This window comes from Leopardus geoffroyi, chromosome A1 (assembly GCF_018350155.1).
Source record: "Leopardus geoffroyi isolate Oge1 chromosome A1, O.geoffroyi_Oge1_pat1.0, whole genome shotgun sequence".
In the NCBI taxonomy this organism is placed as follows: domain Eukaryota; kingdom Metazoa; phylum Chordata; class Mammalia; order Carnivora; family Felidae; genus Leopardus; species Leopardus geoffroyi.
The window spans coordinates 180,757,032-180,779,747 of NC_059326.1; the positions used below are offsets into that span (position 1 = coordinate 180,757,032).

General features: G+C 45.0%; 1 protein-coding gene and 1 pseudogene across 22 annotated transcripts in view; one reads left to right on the forward strand and one right to left on the reverse strand.

Moving 5' to 3' along the window:
- Nucleotides 1-22,716, reverse strand: part of TENM2 (teneurin transmembrane protein 2) — a 1,977,527-nt gene that overhangs the window by 89,279 nt on the left and 1,865,532 nt on the right. The gene's annotated exons all lie outside the window — the stretch shown is intronic.
- On the forward strand, nt 12,738-14,525 carry LOC123611040 (annotated as a pseudogene).

A 22,716-nucleotide genomic window follows, 5' to 3' on the forward strand; every position in this document is an offset into this window, starting at 1 on the left:
GAGTTTTGCATTTTCTGGGAAATGTGGAAAAATGGCTTTGGTTCCAGCACCAAGAAAGTAAGCTATCAGTTCACCCAATCGTTTCTGGTGCCACCTTGCTACACACCCGTAACACTTTGAACATCCTGATTTACTAGGTCCTTGGCCCTACAACCCTTTCCTGGGCTGTTTCTTATCATTCATGCACCATTCAACAAATATTTGAGGGGCACCTGGGTGGCGCAGTCGGTTAAGCGTCCGACTTCAGCCAGGTCACGATCTCGCGGTCCGTGAGTTCGAGCCCCGCGTCGGGCTCTGGGCTGATGGCTCAGAGCCTGGAGCCTGTTTCCGATTCTGTGTCTCCCTCTCTCTCTGCCCCTCCCCCATTCATGCTCTGTCTCTGTCCCAAAAATAAATAAACGTTGAAAAAAAAATTAAAAAAAAAAACAACAACAAATATTTGAGTGCCATCCATGTTCTGGAAATGCAACATGGTATGAAGAACAAAGAATGATGGGGTTGGTCCTTAAGAAGCTGACAGTACAGTGGGGAAACTGTACTTTTACAACCCAGACTAGGTATGGCCACCTCTTCTAGGAAGCCTTCCTGGTGGTGCCTCTGACTAGGTTATGGTACTCCCGCTCTGTGTATCCCTGAATCGCAGTTTCTCAAAGAATAGTACTGCATCAAAATCCCATGGGTCTCAAGGGTCTATTCCCGAGCTTCCCAGGTAGAGCCTCCAGGAACAGGTCCTGGGATCTGCCTTTCACCCATGCTTGCCTGGTGATTTTAATGCACAATAAATTTTAGAAACCTTTGTTAATGCCAACTTCCTTGGGCTAGAATCAATTACCTCTGTGTGCTTGCCTTCCTGTCTGGAAAATGAGCTCTTTGAAGAGAATAACAGTGTCTTATTCATTACTTAGTGTCAGCCACGGAATTGGGTATTCAACAAAAGTTTGTTGAATGAATAAATGACTGTTTCCCATTCTTCACACTCGTGTTAGGGCTGAGCATGGGAATGTTTCGGGTAGTGTTTGTTCCTTGGAATTCCCTATTACAATGGATTAGTTGGCCAACTCTTATTCACTCTGCTGGGAATTGACTGAACACACAGTGGAGAAGATTGGAGAATAACTTGCTTGCACCTCCCAGATTTGATAGCAAGACACTTTGGGGCCATAATTAACATCATGGAAACATGTACTCAAACCCTGGGCTGGGACTTGACAGACACTTGTACTGGAACACTGAATCAGAGTCCTGGCTGCATGCTTTAAATTTACTACAATGTAATTTTTTGGCATTACTCTTTTCATTTGGTTCTGCTAACAAAATTGAAATATGTAATTTCACCGAAGTTCCGCTGTAATTTAGCAATTAATGTACGATTATTTTAATGCATTACTTTCTTTTTAGCAAACAAACAAATTAGGAGGTTGTGTGTTTTGCTTGGCTTTAAATTACTAAAACTAGCCTCTCATTTTCCACATGGGCAAATGTGGCTTCAGTGCCTCGTAACACATTTAGATTTACAGAATTTCCTAGAAATGCAGACCCAGGAGGGTGAGCAGGCACACACACTTTAAATTTAGAGACTTTTGAAATCAAGGCTCTGAACACCTCTGCCTGATATGCTGGCTGAATCAGGTGCTCCCTAGAGCCTCACAAATCTCATACCCAAGAAATGGGGCCAGAGAATTGTATCTCAGCAGCAGGATGATGCTGGAGCACCATCACAGACCTATGTTCAGATCGTATAGTGGATCCCATAGCCACTGGCAGAATAAGAAAAAGAAAAGAAAAAACGCATAGCATTCTGCCTTTAACATCACCTTCCGTGGACCGCCTCCACCAGACAGAAGGAATCCACCATGGAATGCCTGCTTTGGATTTAAAATTATCCTGCTGAGATAGGTTGGCAGTGCTTCATTCAGCAGCTACAGAAACTTCGCAGGTGAGAAAAAACACACTGTTAGTAGCACTATAGATTTCTTTAAGGCCACTGGCCTCTTCCCATTAGAAGTTCCATCTGTCTCTGGTGGTCTTTCCCTCCTGAAGCTGGGAACATCTCCTACCCCCTATCCGATTTACCACCCCCTCCATCTAACCAGCTTGAGAACCTCATCAGGCTCAAATAATAACCTGGGACAGTTTTTCTATTAAGCACTCAACACTTTTCTCCCCAACCCCTGCTAGTCTGCCACTCATTCTGGACTTGCAACTTCTTCCAAAGGGTGGACCTCAAATTTCCCTACTGTTTTGTCGATTCTTGGCTTTTTATTTAAGGGCCTGTCTGGCAGGAGATGTCCCATAAACACATCAGCAATCGCAGATGGCAAATGCTAAAAAAAGAAAAAAAAAGGATAGAAATGATTTCCTCCTACATGTTTGCATTGAACTGCTCCAGAGATTGTGCATTTGGGGTTCTATCGGTTATTAAGTGTGAGCATACGTTATTCCTGTAATGACCTCATCATGTTGCATGATTATGGTCTGCTGCTGCCGAACACTTTCAAACGACACCGTGAACTTTAAATTGGCACTGCTATCTCCCAGCGGCCTGTCAGTCATGAGAGCCGCATCTTTATGCCAGCAAGCCCCTTGCATGGAGTCTGACATGGCAATCTTCAGTAAATTACCCTGTCACTGACAATCTTGCAGTTATCTTGCAAACAATCAAGCAGGCAATCAAACTGTCCTGAATTGCCAGTTCAGGACCCGAGAGGCTGCCAGGGTCTCTATTCAACAGGGGCGCGAGAGCAGCACAGCCCTCCCGTGACATTGGCCGATTTCTTTCTTTATTTATCCACCTACTTGTTTGTCTGGTGGGCTTTTACCCAGTGAGGGTGGCGAAAGAGGTGTGCAGAGACCTCAAAAAGGGCCCAATTCTGACTCAGCGTTTTGGGAAAATGACCCAGGCCATCCTGAGCAGGCCCCACAGCAGTGTCCCACGTTTGCCTAATGGGTCCTCATTTACTTCACTCTGTGAGATGTGGCCGTGGAGAATTATCTAGGTGCTTTCTGTCAGGATGCATGCTAAATCACAGCTCTGGCTATATTCCACAGTGTATGTCATACGCTAATTGCAATGGCCATTTCAGAGAAATATGGATGTGGAGAAACTTTCTGGGAACAATGTGGGAGGCATTCTTTTTACTGCTTTTGATAAAGAAAATCAGAGAGTCTTCCATAACAGGTCTGGCAACGTGAAGCAGAAATCAGGTTGATGCTAAATTGATTCCTTTGAATTAGAATTCCTAAAGTAAAAAGCCAAAAAGTCTACACAGCATCAGAGGGAGGTTCCTGGCCTCTGGAATCAGACAGATTTGGGATTGAAGCTCATCTCCTCTAGTCCTCGGTTGTGTAAGCTTAGATAACCAATCTTGCCAAACTTTAATTTCTTTGCCTGTAAAACTGAGTTATAATAATGCATATAGCATAGGGTGCTGTGATGGGGAATAAATGAACAGATACACACACACACACACACACACACACATATCAGTTCGGCATAGTTTGTGTTCAATGAACTATAACCAGAAACCCTGCAAAGTTTTCAACTTTTTCAGTTTATAAAAACCAGACATGGCGGGACACCTGGGTGGCTCAGTTGGATAAACGTCCAACTTTAGCTCAGGTCATGATATCACGGTTTGTTGAGCCCTGCATCAGACTCTGTGCTGATAGTTCAGAGCCTGGAGCCTGCTTCCAATTCGGTGTCTCCCTCTCTTTCTGACCCTCTACTGCTCATGTTCCGTCTCTGTCTCTCAAAAATGAAAAAAAAAAAGTTAAAAAAATTAAAAACCAGACATGGTTATAAATGAAATTAATATCCCCTATTAGAGTCATTCACTGGTATTTGCTATGGGTAGGTTGAATCCTGTCAAAAATGCTATGTTTCTAAATAGCAATAGGTAAATGGACAGTATGAATAAATGCTATGGGTGGAACGAGATTTGCACATATCCTTGATTTAAATCCTCACATAACCCCACAGAGCAGAATAATATAACCCTTAAGCTGCATAGTCTGGATCAGGCTGTCTGGGTTTGACTCTCAGATCAGGTACCCAATCTGCTGACCCTGGGCTAGTAACCGCTCTGCACCTCAGTTTCCTCGTGTACAAAATGAACTGATGACAATGATGTTAGAAAGCACAGTTTGGAGGATTAAAGCAGTTATTACACATATAGTACTTAGAACAGTGCCTGGTACAGTGACTACTCTGTTAACTGTGTGTTACGCCCATTATCACGCCATCATCCACTCTATAAAGTTGGAAACTGAGGCTCTGAGAAGCTGAGTAAGTTATCCAAGTGGCTACGAAGGAGTTTTGGATAAAAAGTAGGAAAAGGCAACCAGTGAGATCATTACTCTTTGTCTTCTTCATTATCAGGAGGAGGTGATGTTTCTTTCCCAAAGGGAGTGTGAAGACAGGGCAGTGGACACCCATCAACTCTGGAAGTGTGGGTGGCCGTGATATTTAATTACCTTTGCAGGCTTGTCTACTCCTACAGTTGGGAAAGAATCCGGTTGGTTAAAATGAGCTTCTAAAAGGAATCAACACGAGAAACGAGATACCTGGGGATTTATTCCCTGCACTGCAGGCTGCTGGGGACCACACTATTTACCTGTGAGATTCAAAGCCCCCATTCAGCTGTTTACCATTGGCACAAGGTGGCACTTGCCTTCTGGGCTGGCTACAAGTTTGCGCCAGCTGTTTCCAGCCCCTGCCTAGTTCGCTCTGTTAGATTTTTAAAGGAGTTCCTTTAAAAGATTCAACCTCAAAGCCTTAACTGAACACTTACTAGTGAAGTTATGCTCAGGAGGAGGAGGCCATGGGTTAATGGAGAGGCTGCAGAGAGCCATAGTAGATACTGGGTATTTCAGAGTTGGTTGAAACATGAGCATGTTTTCTGTTTGGGGAAGGCTGCCTGAGTCTGTACATCACTCTTACAGGGAAGGGACATCTCCAGGAATGAGAGGGTGTTTATTTCATTCATTTCACTTATTTTCCTCTTTGATCTCTGTAAACTGGGCAGCTTATGGAGAATCCAGATGAAAGCATTTTGTTCAATTTTGGTGTCATTTATTCCCTGTAGCTTGGTATGCAAGTGATTCCCTTTATAACCTGCATGAACTCTCCAGCTTTCTTGGGTATTAAAGGCTTCAGAGAAACATCTAAATTTACTCTTCTTAGTTTCATTTTGTGACAGGGTGGCATGAATCGACTCCAACAACTCACTTCAGGTGTCGTGGGTAGCTCTGCTACAGTCTGCACATAGCACTTGACGGGAATGGGTTATCATCTCAGATTTTAAAATTGAGCTTCACTCTTTCCAGATTATTGTTTGGTGAGTGGCATCACCAACCACCAAATCTGCCTTCCCTACTGCTTGGGCCAAGAGGCTGGTTAAAACCTAGGCTTTGAAGAGTACCTATATTTCCATTCATCAGATGTTCAAGAATAGGCAAACTGAATCAATTATGGTAGAAAGTTAGGACTTGCAGTTACCTTAATGGGGAGGTACTGGCTGGGAAGGACACAGGAGAACCTTCTGGTTGCTGGAAAGGTTCTAGATCCTCACCTTATGCACCTGGCTATATAGGTTATATATATACATATATGTGTGTGTGTGTGTGTGTGTGTGTGTGTGTGTATACACACACATAAATATATACATATACATATATATATATATATATATATATATATATATATATATATATATACACATATCTATAGGATGTATACACACACATTCATTCATCGGGATGTATATTTAAGATTATGCAATTTATGTACTTGCTAACAGACTGACTTCAGGCAAGATACCAACCTGCCTGTGCTCTGTCTTCCTTATTTGCAAAGTGGGCATGATGATACCTCACATGAGCAATGAGAGGACTAAGATAATCCACGCAAGGTACATGAACAGTTGTGAGCACCTAGCAACCTAGTATGTGCTTCAGAATCTTTTCTATTTCTTTTCTCCTTTTTGAGTCTTCTTGGCATCGTATAGGTTTGTTTAGCACACAGAGTGAGGTACTTGCCAAGTTCTCATTTCCCTAAGGAAAATACAGGGAATCCAGGTGGTGGACCCAATAAATCCTAGGGTCATTCTTGAGATCAGTTAATGATGGAGAGGTAGAAAATTAACAAAGAGTGGAGGGAAGGGGGGAGACAACAAGTTGGGGCAAGAAGGAAGAAGCCTATGCTGTTTGGTTTTTGTGATGGAAATAAAGGAGTGGTGAGGGCTCACTGGCAAAGGCTGGAAGTGTCTGAATGGCCAGGCACATAAAGAGGTTCTTGAGTAAAAAGAAATGAGGCAGCTGTAGTATTCTTTTTTGCCTTGGGAATTATTTTCTTTTAAGGTGAGCTCTTTCAGGACTGTGTCTAAAGTGTGTGGGGTCCCTAGCAAATATTTTTTGTCCGGGCCCCTGTCTACATAAACAGTTTGAGTTACCCAAATTGACATATCAGCACCATTCTGGCAGGCTGATCTCACATGATCTTGCAAAATTTTCCTCCAGCCAGCAGGAGCAATCTACTTGCCAATCTGTCCACTAGAATTAAGGCTGGGCAATGGGCCCTGAGATATCTCATAAATGCAAATCCCCAAATATCTCTGAGAATCTGGTCAACCTCACATGCATGGGGATGGGGTAAGGAATGAGAGAGGATCAGAAAGCACCCTGAAATGGAGAAATAGGGACCAGGGCTCAGGTGGGTCCTAGTTTGGGCTGGCGTGCTTCACCCATACAGCACTGCTGACCCTGGCCACTCCCTGCCACTGGAGGAAAACTTAGAAAATTTCAAAGGTGGGGGGCACTTCAAAGCTCAAGAACTCACTTGCCCAGAGCAGCACTGGATTCTTGGTCCAGTTAGACAAATAGCAAAATAATATGGGCTTTAGAGTCAGAATGGTTAAACCCTGTTCTATCATTCATTAGCTATGTAACCTTGGTAAGTGAGGCAAGTGACCGACTTCCTGTGACTCAGTTTTCCCACCTATAGAATGGACTTAATAGCACCTACTTCACCAAAGAGCATGGAGATTCTATAAGATGGTGCACATGAAATGAGATGATGAAGATATTGCACTGAATACACAGGAAGAGTTCAACTAGTGGAGGCTATTCCTCATAATATTTTCTGCACTCCACCAGGGAAGGTACTGTTCCATTTGCATTTTACCCAATACCTGCTGACAAGTTGGAAGTGAGGGATAATTGAAAGTATTCTGGCTTGATGTAACTAAAAAGTGAAAGGAGCAGGCAAGGCTGACTTGATTTAACCTGGCAATATGAGATTAGTTCTTCATTGCCTCTGTTAGGTCTCCCACATTGCCAACCTTTTAAAGCAATAGATTGGCTGACAGGGTGCTCATTTGGAAGGTTTCACCTGCCATTAATACCCCGGCTGCCTGATGGACCATCGTTACACAGTCATCCCCTCCCTCCCAACCAGAGCAACTGCCATTCTTAAATATTGCAAGAAGTGGGATTGTATTTGTGCTGCTTCTGGAAGTCCTGTTGGAAGTTTTCCTCTCTCCTCTTGCCAACTCTTTTTTGACAGTCCCTGAGTTCCAAGGCCAGAGATCCTTGCTCCAAAGCACCTTTGGCTTTTCTTACACTTAGCAATGGAAGATCAATCATGTCTGACCAGAGATCTGGCAGAATGGAGGCCCACTGAGAGCTGCTTTTCTTGGTTTCCTACTCTTCAGGACACGTGCAGAAAAGAAAGCAAAGGCTGCTTAGGAAAATCGAGGCACTGTTACTGAAGACAGGGATATAATCTAGATAAGACCACTTTTTAATGGGACTCTAGCTTACCGGGAAGCTACTGGGGCATCTGGTCAACCCCTCACGTATGGGGTTAGGGGTAAGTGTTGGTAGAAATTTTGTGACAATGAGCTTGTAGTGTGTATCCAGTTTTTCTTTCTTTTTTTTTTTTTTGAGTGTTTATCAAAAGTAAACAAATGGAAAACAAAAACAAAAACAAGCACCATCAATAAAAACCTTTAAAACCAATTCTTCTTAAAATATAACCAGCACTGGAATCACCCAGGACCTTGTTAAAATGTAGATTCTAATTCTCTGGTCCTACAGTGGTCTGCATTCCTTATGTTTCCAGGTAACGCTGATGCTGCTGTTCTGAGCCCTGACTTCCAGAAGTCAGGCTCTAAACCACTGTTGGTCAAGGCATGCTTCCTGACCTCCTGCCCTGGAATCACCTCAGTGATTTTAAAATGCTGATTCTTGCTGTCACCCAGGCCTACTGAATTTCTGAGCATGGAAATGGAAAATTGGCATTTTATTTTTTTTTTTTTAAATTTTTTTTTTTTCAACGTTTATTTATTTTTGGGACAGAGAGAGACAGAGCATGAACGGGGGAGGGGCAGAGAGAGAGGGAGACACAGAATCGGAAACAGGCTCCAGGCTCTGAGCCATCAGCCCAGAGCCCGACGCGGGGCTCGAACTCACGGACCGCGAGATCGTGACCTGGCTGAAGTCGGACGCTTAACCAACTGCGCCACCCAGGCGCCCCGAAAATTGGCATTTTAAAGAAGATTCCCAGGTCATTCTTTTGCCGACTAAATCTCAAGAACCCCTGCTCTGAATTATTGAGAATGTCCCACAAATATCCATAGCAGTATATCTGACTCTGAGAGACTAAAGTGTTTTTCCAAACTGGGGGATGTTAATGGGGGTTCCCTGAAACATAGAAGCAGAGGTGACACTGGAGGATACAACTTGGGAAATGTTGGTGAAGCAGGTAAGCTAGTTTTTTTTTTTTTTTTTTTTTTTTTTTTTACAGCAGGACTTCTCAGAGCCTTTGACATGTGAATATGCATCATGAATCTTTAATATTGCAATAGAACATGAAGCATTTCCTGACCATGGACCCCTTTTGTCCCAGAGCATCTCCCCACAATAGTCTAGTGCAATACAGGTTGGGAAGCACTTCATGGACACAGAGCTCTAGGTTTGGGAGCTCTGTCCTTGGAAGGACGAGCCACACCTTCATCTACTCAATACTCACAAGTGGTAGCCCTATCCTTGAATGACCTTCTCACAAAATGCACACTTTGGGATGGTTAGGTGCAACACACAACACATCATCACTACTAGCACATTAGCTCAGAGTCCCTGTCCTTGGGCTTCTAGTGCCCCCCAAAGCCAGTGTATTTCAGCAAAAAGACCCTATGTTAAGTGACACAACCTGGGGGGGCGGGTCAGTAGGATGAGGAAGCATTAATGGCAACCACGTCTAATCAGAGCTAATGGTTGGCACTTATGAAAAGCTTACTGGGGTGGGGTGCATCTGGATGGTTCGATCCATTCAGTGTCTGACTGTCGATTTTGGCTCAGGTCATGATCTCAAGGTTCATGGGTTTGAACCGCACATTGGGCTTGGTGTTGGCAGTGTGGAGCCTGCTTGGGATTCTCTCCCTCTCCCTCTCTCTCCTCTCCTTCCCTGCTCATGCATTCTCTCTCAAAATAAATAAGTAAACATTAAAAAAAAAAAAAGAAAATCTTACTGTCTTACTGGGTGTTAGGCACCATGCTAAGTGCCCTACACTCATCCCCTCATTAAATCACCACCAGATTTTCAGGCATCATTAGCACCACTGTTTACAGATGAGGAACTGGAGATTTAGAAAGAAAATAACTTGCAGAAGACCACACAGCTTCTTGCATGTTGGGGCTGGGTTTGACCCAGTTTGTAGCACTCTGAAGCCAAGTCCTACATGGATCTGCAACATAAGGTCTGTTACAGTAGAATGTTCCAAATGGCTAACACACAGGAGTCATTGTGCCCACCACTATGACATGTTATTATCTGCACTAAGCTCTTTTACCTAAGGCAGGACTATGCCAATCAGAAGAGGAACAATTTAAATACATACTGGAGGGAGATTTACCTTTTGAAAATCTGGGATGCCAAGTGTTTTAGCCAGCCCTCTGCCCTCGCTCCCTCTTCTGATAGGTGGACCAACAAAGGGCTGTTCCTCTGCCAGCAGCTTAAGCTCCTCTATGCTTTGACAGCCTACACCTTGCACCTTATCCAGCCATCATCCCATATGCTCATAGGAACACTTTGAGGTGGCTTCTATGATGTCCATTTTGCGGATGAAGAAGTTGAGGCTTGGAGAGGTTAAGAGCCTTGTCCATAATCACACAGCTAGTAAATGATGGAGGAGTGATTCACCCTCTGGCTGTCCACCTCCAATGGCTTCTATCCTCAATTCTTCATAGGAGGCTATGAGTAGTCATGGCCTTATAAAGGTATCTGGTGAGTATTGTAGGACATGGGGAACAAAATACTGAGGCTTCAGAAAACATCTTCATTTTCTAATTGTTCTTTCTCTCAGCCTGCTCTCTTTTTCCTTCCCCCCTTTTCCTCCCTCTGCTGCTTCTCCTCAACCCAAACAGAGCCTCTAGGAATAATGATCTCACTTGATGAGAACTGGCCCACCTTGGACGTTCCCTGACAGGCCTCTCTGGCACAGTCTCACCCTTGTTAGCCTAGGGCCATGTTTTTTATACCTGGGGGATTTCTATCCTGGCTGCTGCCATCTCCCCACTTTTCTGTTACAAAAACTACTGGCAACAGAAAGCAAGGGTCTCTGATCTCAGCCACCGATGTCCCCAAATACTCACCCTCTGCCCGCTGTTCCTGGCCTCTTTCAGTCCAGTTATTCCCCCCTCCCCTGTGCCCCTCATCAACCTTGCTTTCAAAGAGCCCACTGACAGGTCAGACAGAAGCCAGCCCAGCAGGGGGTGGCGGGCTGGTGGGGTGGCAGACAATGACCTGCTGGGCCCCTCAGAAAGAAAAGGGGCTGTCACCACCCGCAACACCTTTGAGCAACAAGCTGGAACAGTTACTTTCTGTCTGAGGAGAGACCCCGTCTCCTGGGGGAAGGCGGGGGACTGTCCCCCCCACCCCTCCTTGAGCTGAGAGAATTAGCAGAGGGCAGGATGTCTGTCCTTTTGCTGCATGAAGAAGTTACCCCCAGACTGCCAATTGGGAGAAGGGAGCAGACTCAGCTATTATACAAGTTTCCTGCTGGATTAAGGAAATCTGAAGTACTAATTCCTACACATGACTATTGCCATGGTCCATGTACTATGCTTAGCAGTCCCTGGCGATCTCCTTGTTTCATTTCCACTTCCACTCTAGGGGCAGGGGTAGGGGCTAGGAGCCAGTATTGTACTCCCAATTAACATCACAGGAGCTGGAGGTTTGCAACTTATTGGCTGTGCGGCCTTGGGCTAATTAGCTTACCTCTCTGAGCCTTAGTTTTCTTATCAGTAAAGTGGAAATAATAACAACAACAACAATAATAATAGTTTAACAGGGCCTTTGTCAAAGATTAAATAGACCTTGTGCAAAGGCATTTAGTGTATAGCAACAATCTGTTTACTCCGGATTTATAGATGGAGAACCCAGTCCTAGAGAGGTTAGGTTACTAAAAAGGGTTGGGCAGCTGCTCATGACTGGTAGAGGTTGGATTCACACACAGGTGGCCCAGCCTCAAATATGCTGATCACTCTCACTACTTTACGCGTCACCAAGCTGGCCATGGTTTGTAAAGTCCGGCTTCGCTCAACAGTGATTCTTGGCAGCCCCTGCCTTTCCTCTTGTCTCAGAAGAGGACTATGGAGCTTGTATACCTACTGCTACCATCCCACAGGAGGTCCATGTGCAGGGTGAGCCAAGTTGAAAATAGAGATGAAGAGAAGTATAACTGTGTGTTCACGTCTTACTGAAAATAAATCATATATCTTACATTTAGATTTTCTTTGCATTAATAAAATGGTATGAATGGTAGGTAGTGATTTGGATGTCATTGTATGGGTGTATTTTTAATCCTAAAATGAAATGTATTCATACTAAAATAATGTATTGCATTAAAGACAAGTGCTGTGTATCCTAGAGTCTTCTCATTAAAACCTCCATTCATTCAATTCATTTAATAATTAGTTGGCCAAGACAGAGAGGGACCCTGTAGTTAGGAACCTAGATTCTAGAAGGGAAACAATTAACAGATAAATGTATATAGACTTAAAATATTTTTTTAATGTTTATTTTTGAGAGAGAGACAGAGTGTGATTGGGGAGAGGGAGAGAGAGAGGGAGACACAGAATCTGAAGCAGGCTCCAGGCTCTGAGCTGTTAGCACAGAGCCCGATGTGGGGCTTGAACCCATGAACTATGAGATCATGACCTGAGCCAAAGTTGGATGCTTAACCAACTGAGCCACTCAGGCGCCCCTAAAAAGTTTTTTTTAATGTTTATTTTTGAGAGAGAGAGAGAGAGAGAGAGAGAGAGACAGAGAGAGGGAGACACAGAATCTGAAGCAGGCTCCAGGCTCTGATCTGTTGCACAGAGCCTAATGTGGGGTTCGAACTCACGAAACCATGAGATCATGACCTGAGCCGAAGGTGGATGCTTAACTGACTGAGCCACCCAGGCACCTCTACATGTATAGTAGACTCTGAGAAGGTGGTAGTGTTTTAAAGAAAAGTAAGGCAGGACAAAGGGTAGGTGAGTGATGGAGGAGGGGGTTTGCTACTTATCTTTTTTTTAAAATTTTAATTAAAAAAAAATTTAACATTTATTTATTATTGAGAGACAGAGAGAGACAGAGCATGAGCAGAGGAGGGGCAGAGAGAGAGGGATACACAGAATCTGAAGCAGGCTCCAGGCTCTGAGCTGTCAGCACAGAGCCTGATGCGGGGCTCAAACTCACAAACCATGAGATCATGACCTGAGCCGAAGTCAGACGCTTAGCTGACTGAGCCACCCAGGCGCCCCAAGGGTTTGCTACTTTAGATACAAGGCTTTCCAGAAGTGTTTGGGAAGACACCTGAAATGAGGAAACAAGTCATGGAAACCTTTGGAGGAAGAGCATTCTGGGCAGAAGAAACAGCAAGTACAAAGGCCCAGGGTGGCAATGTATCATCAGAGTAGAAACAACAAGATGGTGGACGTTGGGCGGGATAAGGGAGAAGAGTAGACAGAAGATGTAGGTGCTGAGTAGAAGCAAGAACTCACTAATGCAGAGCAATGGAAGCCATTGTTGCGACCTGGACGCCATTCTGTGGAAGATATAATGCTCAGGGAAGGTTTGCATGGGGGCATGATGTGATCTGACTTTTAAAAGGATTCTTCTTTTTTTTCAGACAGCCAGGAAGATGATGGGAATACAGACTGAGCATGCCTACCAAAAGCAGTTGACCATCTTTCAAAACAAGAAGAAGGTCCTGCTGGAAGAAATTGACAAGGAGAAGCTCCTGCAATACTACAAAAACATTAGTCTGGGCTTTCAGACACCTAAGGAAACCACTGAGAGCACCTATATTGATAAGAAATGCCCCTTTACTGGTAATGTGTCCATCCGAGGGTAGATTCTGTCTGGTGTGGAGCCCAAGATGAAGATGCAGAGGACCACTGTCACCTGCGACTACTACCTCCACTACATCTGAAAATACAACTGATTCAAGAAATGCTGCAAGAACATGTCTGTGCCTCTGTCCATCTGCTTCTGGGATGTCCAGATCAGTGACACTGTCACTGTGGGTGAGTGCTGGCCCTTGAGCAACACTGTGCACTTTAAGGTGCACGAGGTCACCAAGGCCACCAGCACCAAGAAGCAATTCCAGAAGTTCTATGACTTGACATCTGCCCATACCCCAAGAAAATAAAGTTATTTTCCCAGTCTTGGGCCTAGCTAAAAAGATAAAAATAAAAGGATTCTTCTGACTGCTTTGTGTGGAATAGGCTGGAAGTTGGAAGACCAATAGTCCATCCTAGTGAAATTGGTGGCATGATCTGGGTTGAGGTGGAAAGATAATTACAAAACCATGACCTTGATGGTTGTGAATAAAGGGAGGGCCAGACAAGGGTGCATGCCCAGATCTGTGCAGCAACATTCATAGACAAAGGTGGCACATGAGAAATTCAGGAATGACCATTGCAGCAGACCACATGATAGTTGGGAAGTGACAGTAGTGGTGCTGGACACCAAAGGGTACTTCGAGTGATGGGCGCCAGTGGGCTGGAAGTTTCTCCCTGGATCTGCTCTCCCTGAGCCATGTGTTTTATGAGCAGGCATAGCAGAAGTAAGAGTAGGGGAAGCTGGCCCCAGTGACTTCAGTGTCCCTTTCTCTATGGATTCCCCTTTTCCTTGCCTCTCTTCTCCCAGAACTCAGCAGCCTTGGACTCTTTGGAGAACCTAATATACAACTACTTTCAGAAGAAGGGTCTGGGAGGAGCACAAGCAAGACATTTAGAATTAGGAGAACTGGGCTCCAATCCCAGCGCTTCGCTGTTGACTTTGGGCAAACTACTCTCTAGCTCCTCAGTTTCTTTGTTGGCTAAATGCAATCCTCATTGTTAAATGTTGGCAACTGATTCAAAGATGTTTTGTAGGCCAGATATTATCTGAGTGAGCTATCCAGATCACTGGGTTGTGATTTCTGAGGGAAAATACCATTCATTGTAGCATGAGTGGGTGTGGGATTGAGGAGGATACTTTAGAACAGGGACCAAATAATGGATTTCTGATTTTGAAATGTTATGTATTACTTGACATGATGGGCTTTTGGTTGGGAACAGTGTGTGTGTGGTTAGAGGATCTGAAGTCACATTACACAGGGAGATACTAATAATTAGACCTGTCATTTCAATAAGGTGGCACTCAGGCACTTTCTATAAACTTTCTAGTCAAACCTCACAAAATGTCTGCGAGGTTGGTGTTGCTGTTCCTAGTTTACAGATGAGGAAACAGAGGCTTGGATGGGTTAGGTGCTTTGCTCAAGGAAGTAAAACCAGTAAGAACTGGAGCCAAAACTTACACAAGTCTGCTTGACCCAAGAGCCTGTGGACCCTGGCAGAAAAGGGCACAACATTGACTCTGTGCCTGAGGGGGAATGGGAGAAGCTCCAGGAAGTCACAAAGGTAAGAGACCAGGGCCAGCTACCACATACCCTCTCCTAGCATGCTCTTCCCACATCTGTCCTTTATTCCAGTGCTCTTAAAAATGGTGACAGATCCCGGGAACTTGGGGCCCTGAGCCCCTCTCCATAGTCCCATCTCTGTGGCAGGTGAGTACAGTGATGAACCCAGGGTCCATATGCCAATCAAGTTGCCACTGCCTTGGGATGCAGAACTTTTTGGCCTGTACTCCCCATCAGGTGACCCAGGGATGCCACACTTGGAGGAATCACTCTCTGTTAGCACTTGGGTTTCCCTCAAAATGACACCCATTGTGTTAAGTCAGTGATTCCCAAAGTGTCAGTATCACCTGGGTACTTGTTAGAAATGCATATCCCTCGGCCCTGCACCAGACCTACTGTATCAGAAACTCTGAGTGGGGCCCAGAAATCTGTGCATTATGCCTTCCAGGTGATTCTGATGCCCACCAAACCATAAGTGTTTTCCATGAATTAACTCATCTGAGCTCACAGCATCCTATGAGGTGGCAGCTAGCATTACAGAGGACAAAACAGACTTTCAGAGAACAGTTTGCCCCTATTCATACTGTGAATTAGTGGTTGAGCCAGGACGTGAACCCAGAGCTCCCTGGCCCCTAAGTCTCTTTATCACCCTGCCAGGCTGTCTCCCCTTGCAGCGAAAGATGCACATATGCAATGGAAGAAACATAAGGACAGGCCACTGTTTCTCCTCTGCTGTAAGCATATGTGTTTAGGAATAACCCAAGAAGATAGATGATTGCAATTTTGAAGACCGAGATGCTAAATGGAGGAAGGCGAGGCAAGTACTTGGGGTGAACTTCACTCTGCCCATCAAGGCACATAAGACCTGGCTCTCTCTGTCCAGACCTGCTTCCCAAGCCTCACCCTCCACCACTCTCCACACAGGGTTGTCCTGTCAGTCTTCTCAGAGGTCCCCAGATGTGTGCTGCTGTCTCATGCCTCTGTACCTTTGCCAGTTTCTTTGCCCACGGTGCTTTCCCTACGTTCCTGAGCGAAGTGCTCTGTAGCTCTCTAAATTCAATTTTACCTGCTCTGGAAGCCTCTGAAGCCCCTTCCTTCTCTGGGCTGCCATAGCCCCTCAGCCTTACTCTTAAGTGTATTTTTTTTAAATGTTCATTTATTTTTGAGAAGAGAGCACAAGCAGGGGAGGGGCAGAGAGTGAGGGAGACGTAGGATCTGAAGAGGGCTGTACACTGACAGCAAGTAAGCTGGATGTGGGGCTTGAACTCACCAACTGTGAGCTCATGACCTGAGCCAAAGTCAGACACTCAACCGACTGAGCCACCCAGGCGCCCCATCGTCTTTATTCTATCCTGAGTATATGGCTTTGTAGTGTCTGGTTTCACATATGTTTCATCCCCTCCACCAGACCTTGGATTCTTTGTGGACGAGTCTGTCTCATTCACTCATGTGGTCTGGCTGTGTGTGTGTGTGTGTGTGTGTGTGTGTGTGTGGCTGGTATAGGGCAAGGTGTTTGTTCACCACCATCCATGACAAGAGGTGCGAACAGGGTCAGGACTAGGGTAAAGTGAATGAGGCTGGCTTCAGTGCACAATTAAAGGGGCTCACTCTCTCTCAGGTGCATGGGTGCCTAGTCTAGTTCTTAGGTCTCAGATTGACCTTATCAGTAATGCCAGGCACACATTCTCTTGAGGGTGACAGGGTCCCTGTGGGGGCAGCATGGCATAGAGGAAAGTGTGCTGGATTTACAGACAGGGAACCAGGCATCTGGCCCAGATCTGCCCTAGCCTGCTATTTGGCCTTGAAGAAGTTCCCTCCCCTCCCTGGGATTTTTGTACCTGCTGGAGAATCCATATTTTAGCCTCTCTGACTCTGACATTCCCAGACTCCATGATTATTGTGAATCAAAGAGGTAGTGTCCCTCAGCGTGTGTGGCCACAGAATTCTGGAAACAGGCTTAACAGATCAATGCTGAAATACCTTGAGCCCAGGAAAAGGGAGGGAATTCCCCTGGAAAGGTTTGGTTTTCATTGTGAGGGGGGGGGGGAGGGGGAGAAGGGCAGGCCCTGACACAGAGCTTTGGAGCACACCTTGCAGTTTCCTTTGGATTCACGTTCGGCCACATAGTTCTGGCCCCTCTCCAATCCCCCAGAGCTCTTGGCTGAGAAGATAGAAAGTCAAATAAAAGAGCACAGGCCTTGGGCAGCTGCTCGTGCTGTGCTACAGAGAACGTCTAGCTATTTAAAGTCCAACTGTTCCACTTTCCCTGCTTGTACCCTAGCATTCCAGTGCGTAAGCACTTTGTGGGAAAAATGCATTCCACATAAAAACTGGGGGGTGGGGAAAGCTAACGCCAATGCTATTTTTCAGAATGCTACAGAATTCATGTTTCTGAGGGGCAAAGGGTATTAAACACTCATAGATTGCCCTGCTCAGGTCCTGGACACAAGAGTCAGCTGCTGCAAGGGGCCCTCAAAGAAGGTTCTTGACTTGCATTCTGAGTCCTGGCATGGCTACATTTTAGCTGTGGGTCCTGGGTAAGCCAATCCACTTATCTGGCCCTTAGCATCTGCCTCGATGTAAAGGATACTGAAGGCTCTTCTGGGCTTTGTCGTGATTTTTTGGGGCAATGTGGGTAAAGTCTTAGTAAGTGCTCAATGCATCACGTCTCTGACATCAAGCCAAAGGACACTCCCTGTTCTGGAACTGTCCAGACCCCTCAGATATGTCCCTAGGAGATGTTAATATCTGCACCAGATTTCTCATTGTTGGCATTATTGACATCATGCCTTGTTGTGGGGGCTGTCCTGTGGATACAGGATTATTTTGCAGCATCCTGGGCCTCTACCCACTAGAGGCCAGTAGCATCTCCTTCCTTCCTCCCTGCTGTGACTCATAAAATATCTCCTGATGCTGTAAAATGTTCCTTGGAGAGTAAAGGTACCCCTGGTAGAGAAACACTGGTCTGGACTGAGGGGGGATTGTGGGAGCAAGAGAGCTAATCCTGGCACCAGGGCCCTTGAACCTTTATTCAAATGCTGGTCACAGGCACCAAGAGGGTACTTGCTGCAATCCAGGAAGGTTCTCTGGCCAAGAAAAAATACAGGAAGCCAACACAAGGCTATAAATGCTACCTCTTTGCCACCAGTTAAATCTGTGTTTTGATCCTTTAATTCCCTAAAATAAGTCCACAGTGTTTTAAATTATTAACTTTTTTTTGCAAATTATGCATTTTAATCACAATTTTATAAAGAATATTTGATTTGTCATCTAATCAGGGAAAATATAATCCCTTAAGAGACACTTAATAATCATTTAAACTACTAAAAACTTCAGGGGCGCCTGGGTGGCGCAGTCGGTTGAGCGTCCGACTTCAGCCAGGTCACGATCTTGTGGTCCGTGAGTTCGAGCCCCGTGTCAGGCTCTGGGCTGATGGCTCAGAGCCTGGAGCCTGTTTCCGATTCTGTGTCTCCCTCTCTCTCTGCCCCTCCCCCGTTCATGCTCTGTCTCTCTCTGTCCCCCCACCCCAAAAAAAATAAACATTGAAAAAAAAATAAAAAAATAAACTACTAAACACTTCATTATAAAACACTGAAGGTGTGATGTTAGGTAAACCCATGAACGTTTACCCCACCTGCCAACAATTCCACGGTCAAATACATTTAGTGTGAAAAGGTCTTCAATGGACAAGTTTTCTGTTTGAGGTGACTTTTACTGAGGCTTCTTTATAAAAAAATTCTGTACTTGTTTGACCCTTCTTCAGAAACAGACTCCAAATTTTGTTAGCATTTTAGAAATGAGCTGCTGCCTTTACAGTAGCAAAGCAATCTATCACAGTGGTTAGTTGGAAGCCTATTTTGAATATTACTTTCTCAAACCTCTGTATCCTTATCTGTGAAATGGAAAAACTATGAAGAGACAGATTCATAGAACCTCTGTTTCTGCTATGAGGACACAGACAACATACCAGGAGGATACAGATGGGATAATTTAGGAGTGTGACATATGCTGTGAAGGAAACACCACAGGGGGATGGGAGAGAGACAGGGATAGATTTTACAGGTCAAGACAGGCCTCTTTGGGGAGGGGGCGCTGGAGTGAGAAGGGAGAATGGCTGCAAGGAGCCACTCATGCCAAATGCCCAGGTCAGAGCATTTCTGGCCCTGGGTCAGCAAAGGCCCTGAGGTGTGCCTCAACTTAGCGTGTGAGGATGAGGAGCTGGCCAGAGAGGATGCAGCAGAGTGGCCGTGGAGGGCAGTTGGGGATAGGTGAGAGAGAAGGAAGGGACATGTCATAGAAGGCCCTGCAGGCTAAGGTGAAACATTTGATTTTGATTTTAACTACATGAGAAGCCCTTTGAGGGCATGGTATCTGATTTACAATTCAAAATGATCTCTCAGGCTGCTGTGTGGAGGAATAGACAGCATGATGCAGGAGCAGTAGCATAGACCCCCACCTGTTGGTTGTCTTTCCCGTTATCCAGATGCATACAAAGCTCTGCACAGGGCTCACTGCATGTAAACTCTCAACCAATGTCACTGATTATAGTCTTTATATGCAATAAAGAATGGATTCTATCTTTTTTTTTAAGTTCCATAGAAAACTGGCCCCCAACCCTCAGTTTCCTAAACAGAAGGTTCTCTAGTTAAATATGTTCCCAGAGGTCAAAGATCTTATTTACACTAGATGATCCAGAATAATTTCAGCCCTCTGTTGCCATGCGGTCCTCAGTTGGGGTTAGTTCTGCTTCCCTCCCAAGGAAAAGAGACCCAGTGCCTGGCCAGCTGGCAGTGGCCTCACGGCCAAAATTTCCTCCTAAGCATTAGATATATTGTCTTCCTCTCTGGGAGCTAATTGGGGACTCTGTTTATGACTCCAGATACATTTGCCACAAGGTCTTTGGACTGCAAGGGGAATCCTCATCCAACCCAATTAATAGAGCAATGTTGCACTTCTAAGCTGACCCCCACCCAACCAATCCATCAACATGATTTGCACACATTAATCAAGGCATTTACAATGGGTTCACCAAGCTTCATCTCTCATTGGATGAAGAAATGGGACTATTTGGACTTGACAACTATAACTCTTCCAGAGTCCCTGAAGTCCTAAGCTTGGCTCTGCTAAATGCACAGACAAGGTGTTATTAATTAACAATTGAGATAAATGCCGGAATAGCATCCCTGAATCATGTCAAACCAATTTGGATGGTTATGGGATGGGGAAAGGGGGGAGGAGGCCGTGGGCAAGGGGTGGGCTTTGTCTGTTCCAAGTGCTTTGGACAGACTCCAGTGTTATTTCTCCTCATTTAGACCTGGCTGGAGTGCCTGGAACTCAGGCCAGCATCCACATCTCTTAACCCAAGGCAGCCTCCTTTGGAGACAAACAAGGAACCAAACTTTGCAGATGGAGGAGAGCTGGAAAATACTGTTGTGAAGAGCAGCCTGAGTGGAGCCTTTAATTTAAGGAGAGAAATGTAGAAGCTGCTGGTGGATGGAAGAGCCACAATCAGGGGTTAATGACCACACAGAATGGTGGCTTTGAAGACTCTCCTAGGAGAAAGACTGAAGACATTGGCCTCCATATTGTGATGGGCTTTCTCTCCTGTCCTGTGGCCGACACCCACACTCCGTGATAGTCACTTCTCTATGCTCTCACTGAAGGAAGGTCTTCCACTCTGTCAGCCCTGACTATAATAATTATAATAATGTGTTTATACATCTTATCTTTCCAGATGGATGTGGACTCTTTGCAGACATGTATCATATCTTATTATTTCCAGTGTCTAACATTCAGTAAACCCTCAATGAATCTTTGTTAAACCATGAACAAATAGCTAGTGGATGGGTGGATGGATGCGAATCTTCTGATGATGGAGAGTTAAAGGAGTTTTAAAATTTGAAGGTTTTTAAGTTTTTTAATTTATTTTGAGAGACAGAGAGAGAGAGAGAGAGCAAGCACAAGGAGGTGAGGGACAAAGAGAAGGAGAGACAGAATCCCAAGCAGGCTCTGCATGATCAGCACAGAGCCTGGTGCGGGGCCCGAGCTCACGAACCATGAAATCATGATCTAAGCTGAGATCAAGAGTCAGATGCTTAACTGACTGAGCCACCCGGGAGGCCAAAAGGTTTTTTTTTTTTTTTAATTTGGAAGCAAACATTGGTCACCTCTTCATCTGAGAAGGGAAAACACTTCTAAAACACACTCAAATTATTCACTCGAAAACTAAACATGAGAAAGTGTTAATATTTTTTCAATTACTTTTTTTTTAAGTTTATTTAGTGATTTTGAGAGAGAGAGAGAGAGAGAGAGAGAGATTGTGTGTGTGTGAATGGGGGAGGGGCAGAGAGAGAATCCCAGCTAGGCTCTGCACTGTCAGCATGAAGCCCAATGTGGGGCTCGGCAAAGGGCTCAAACTCATGAACTGTGAGATCATGACATGAGCTGAAATCAAGAGTCAGAGGCTTAACCGAATGAGCCACCCAGGTGCCCCACTTATTTCTTCTTGAAATAAAACTCCCCTTTCCTCATTTTACTTCTTTTGTGTTCTAGGAATTCTAGGAGGGAGGGTTTGGGGTGTAGGCACTATGACCTTGGGCTGGGTCAGCCCACTCAGTGGAAACTATTATTTAAACAAGTTTGGGTCTGCAGACCACTTGTGTCAGAATCCTCTGGGGTGTTTGGCAAAAATGCAGATTCCTATATCCCATATTTGACTTAATAAATCAGAATCTCAAGGGCAGGGGCCTAGAAATTGAAATGTTTTTTAATTCCTTTTTTAATGTTTATTCATTTTTTCAGGGAAAGAGAGAGAGAGAGAGAGAGAGAGAGAGAGAGAGAGAGAGAGAACATGAGCAGGGGAGGGGCAAGAAGAGAAGGAGACACTGAATAAGAATCAGGCTCCAGGCTCTGAGCTGTCAGCACAGAGCCCAATACGGTGCTGGAGCTCACAAACTGTGAGATCATGACCTGAGCTGAAGTTGGGTTCTTAACTGACTGAGCCACCCAGGTGGCCCTAGAAATCTAAATTTTAAGCAAGCTCTCCAGGGTGGTATACAATGCTGAAATTTGATAAGCACTAGTTAGAACCTCAGTGGTTATGGACTGTGGGAAAATTATTGATTGGGCTCCATCTATGTGGATTCGGCATCCGTTCTAGAAAATAGCAGCAACATCACTACTAATGACATTAGAGCTGGCAGCAGCCAACATGTGGGGACATCCCATGAGCCAGGCACTTTGTGAAACATATTGCATATGTTCCTCAGTGAAACTTCACATCTACTAATGGAGGTGGCATTATCATGCCTATTTCAAAGACAAGAAAAGACTTTGAGGAGTCAAGTTACTTGCAGAAGTGGGACACAAAGACTGATCCCTGAGCCTAGGCTTTTAACCTTTATGATGTTAGGGTGTCACCTGAGTAACCAGAGAAGTGACAGGAGAAGGAATAAAAGTCTAACTTTCAGGGCTGTGTTCAAGCAACAGAGGGAAACACAGACAGCTTGCTAATGCAGTAAAGCAGGATGTGATGCAAGTGGGACCGTGGACAAGCTCAGCTTAGGAAGGGCTTTCTCCCACCCCCTCCACTCCAGGCCCCCACCCACAGACTGGAGAGGACATCTGATGGGATTCCATGGGCACTTCAGACAGATTCTCAGGTTGGCTTGAAATGATGGGAGCTGGGCTTTGTAGAGACAGAGGGCTGGAGCTCCTGACTCTTAAGTTCTGGGTGATAAAAGGGTGTGGGGAAGGAGAAGGGCCT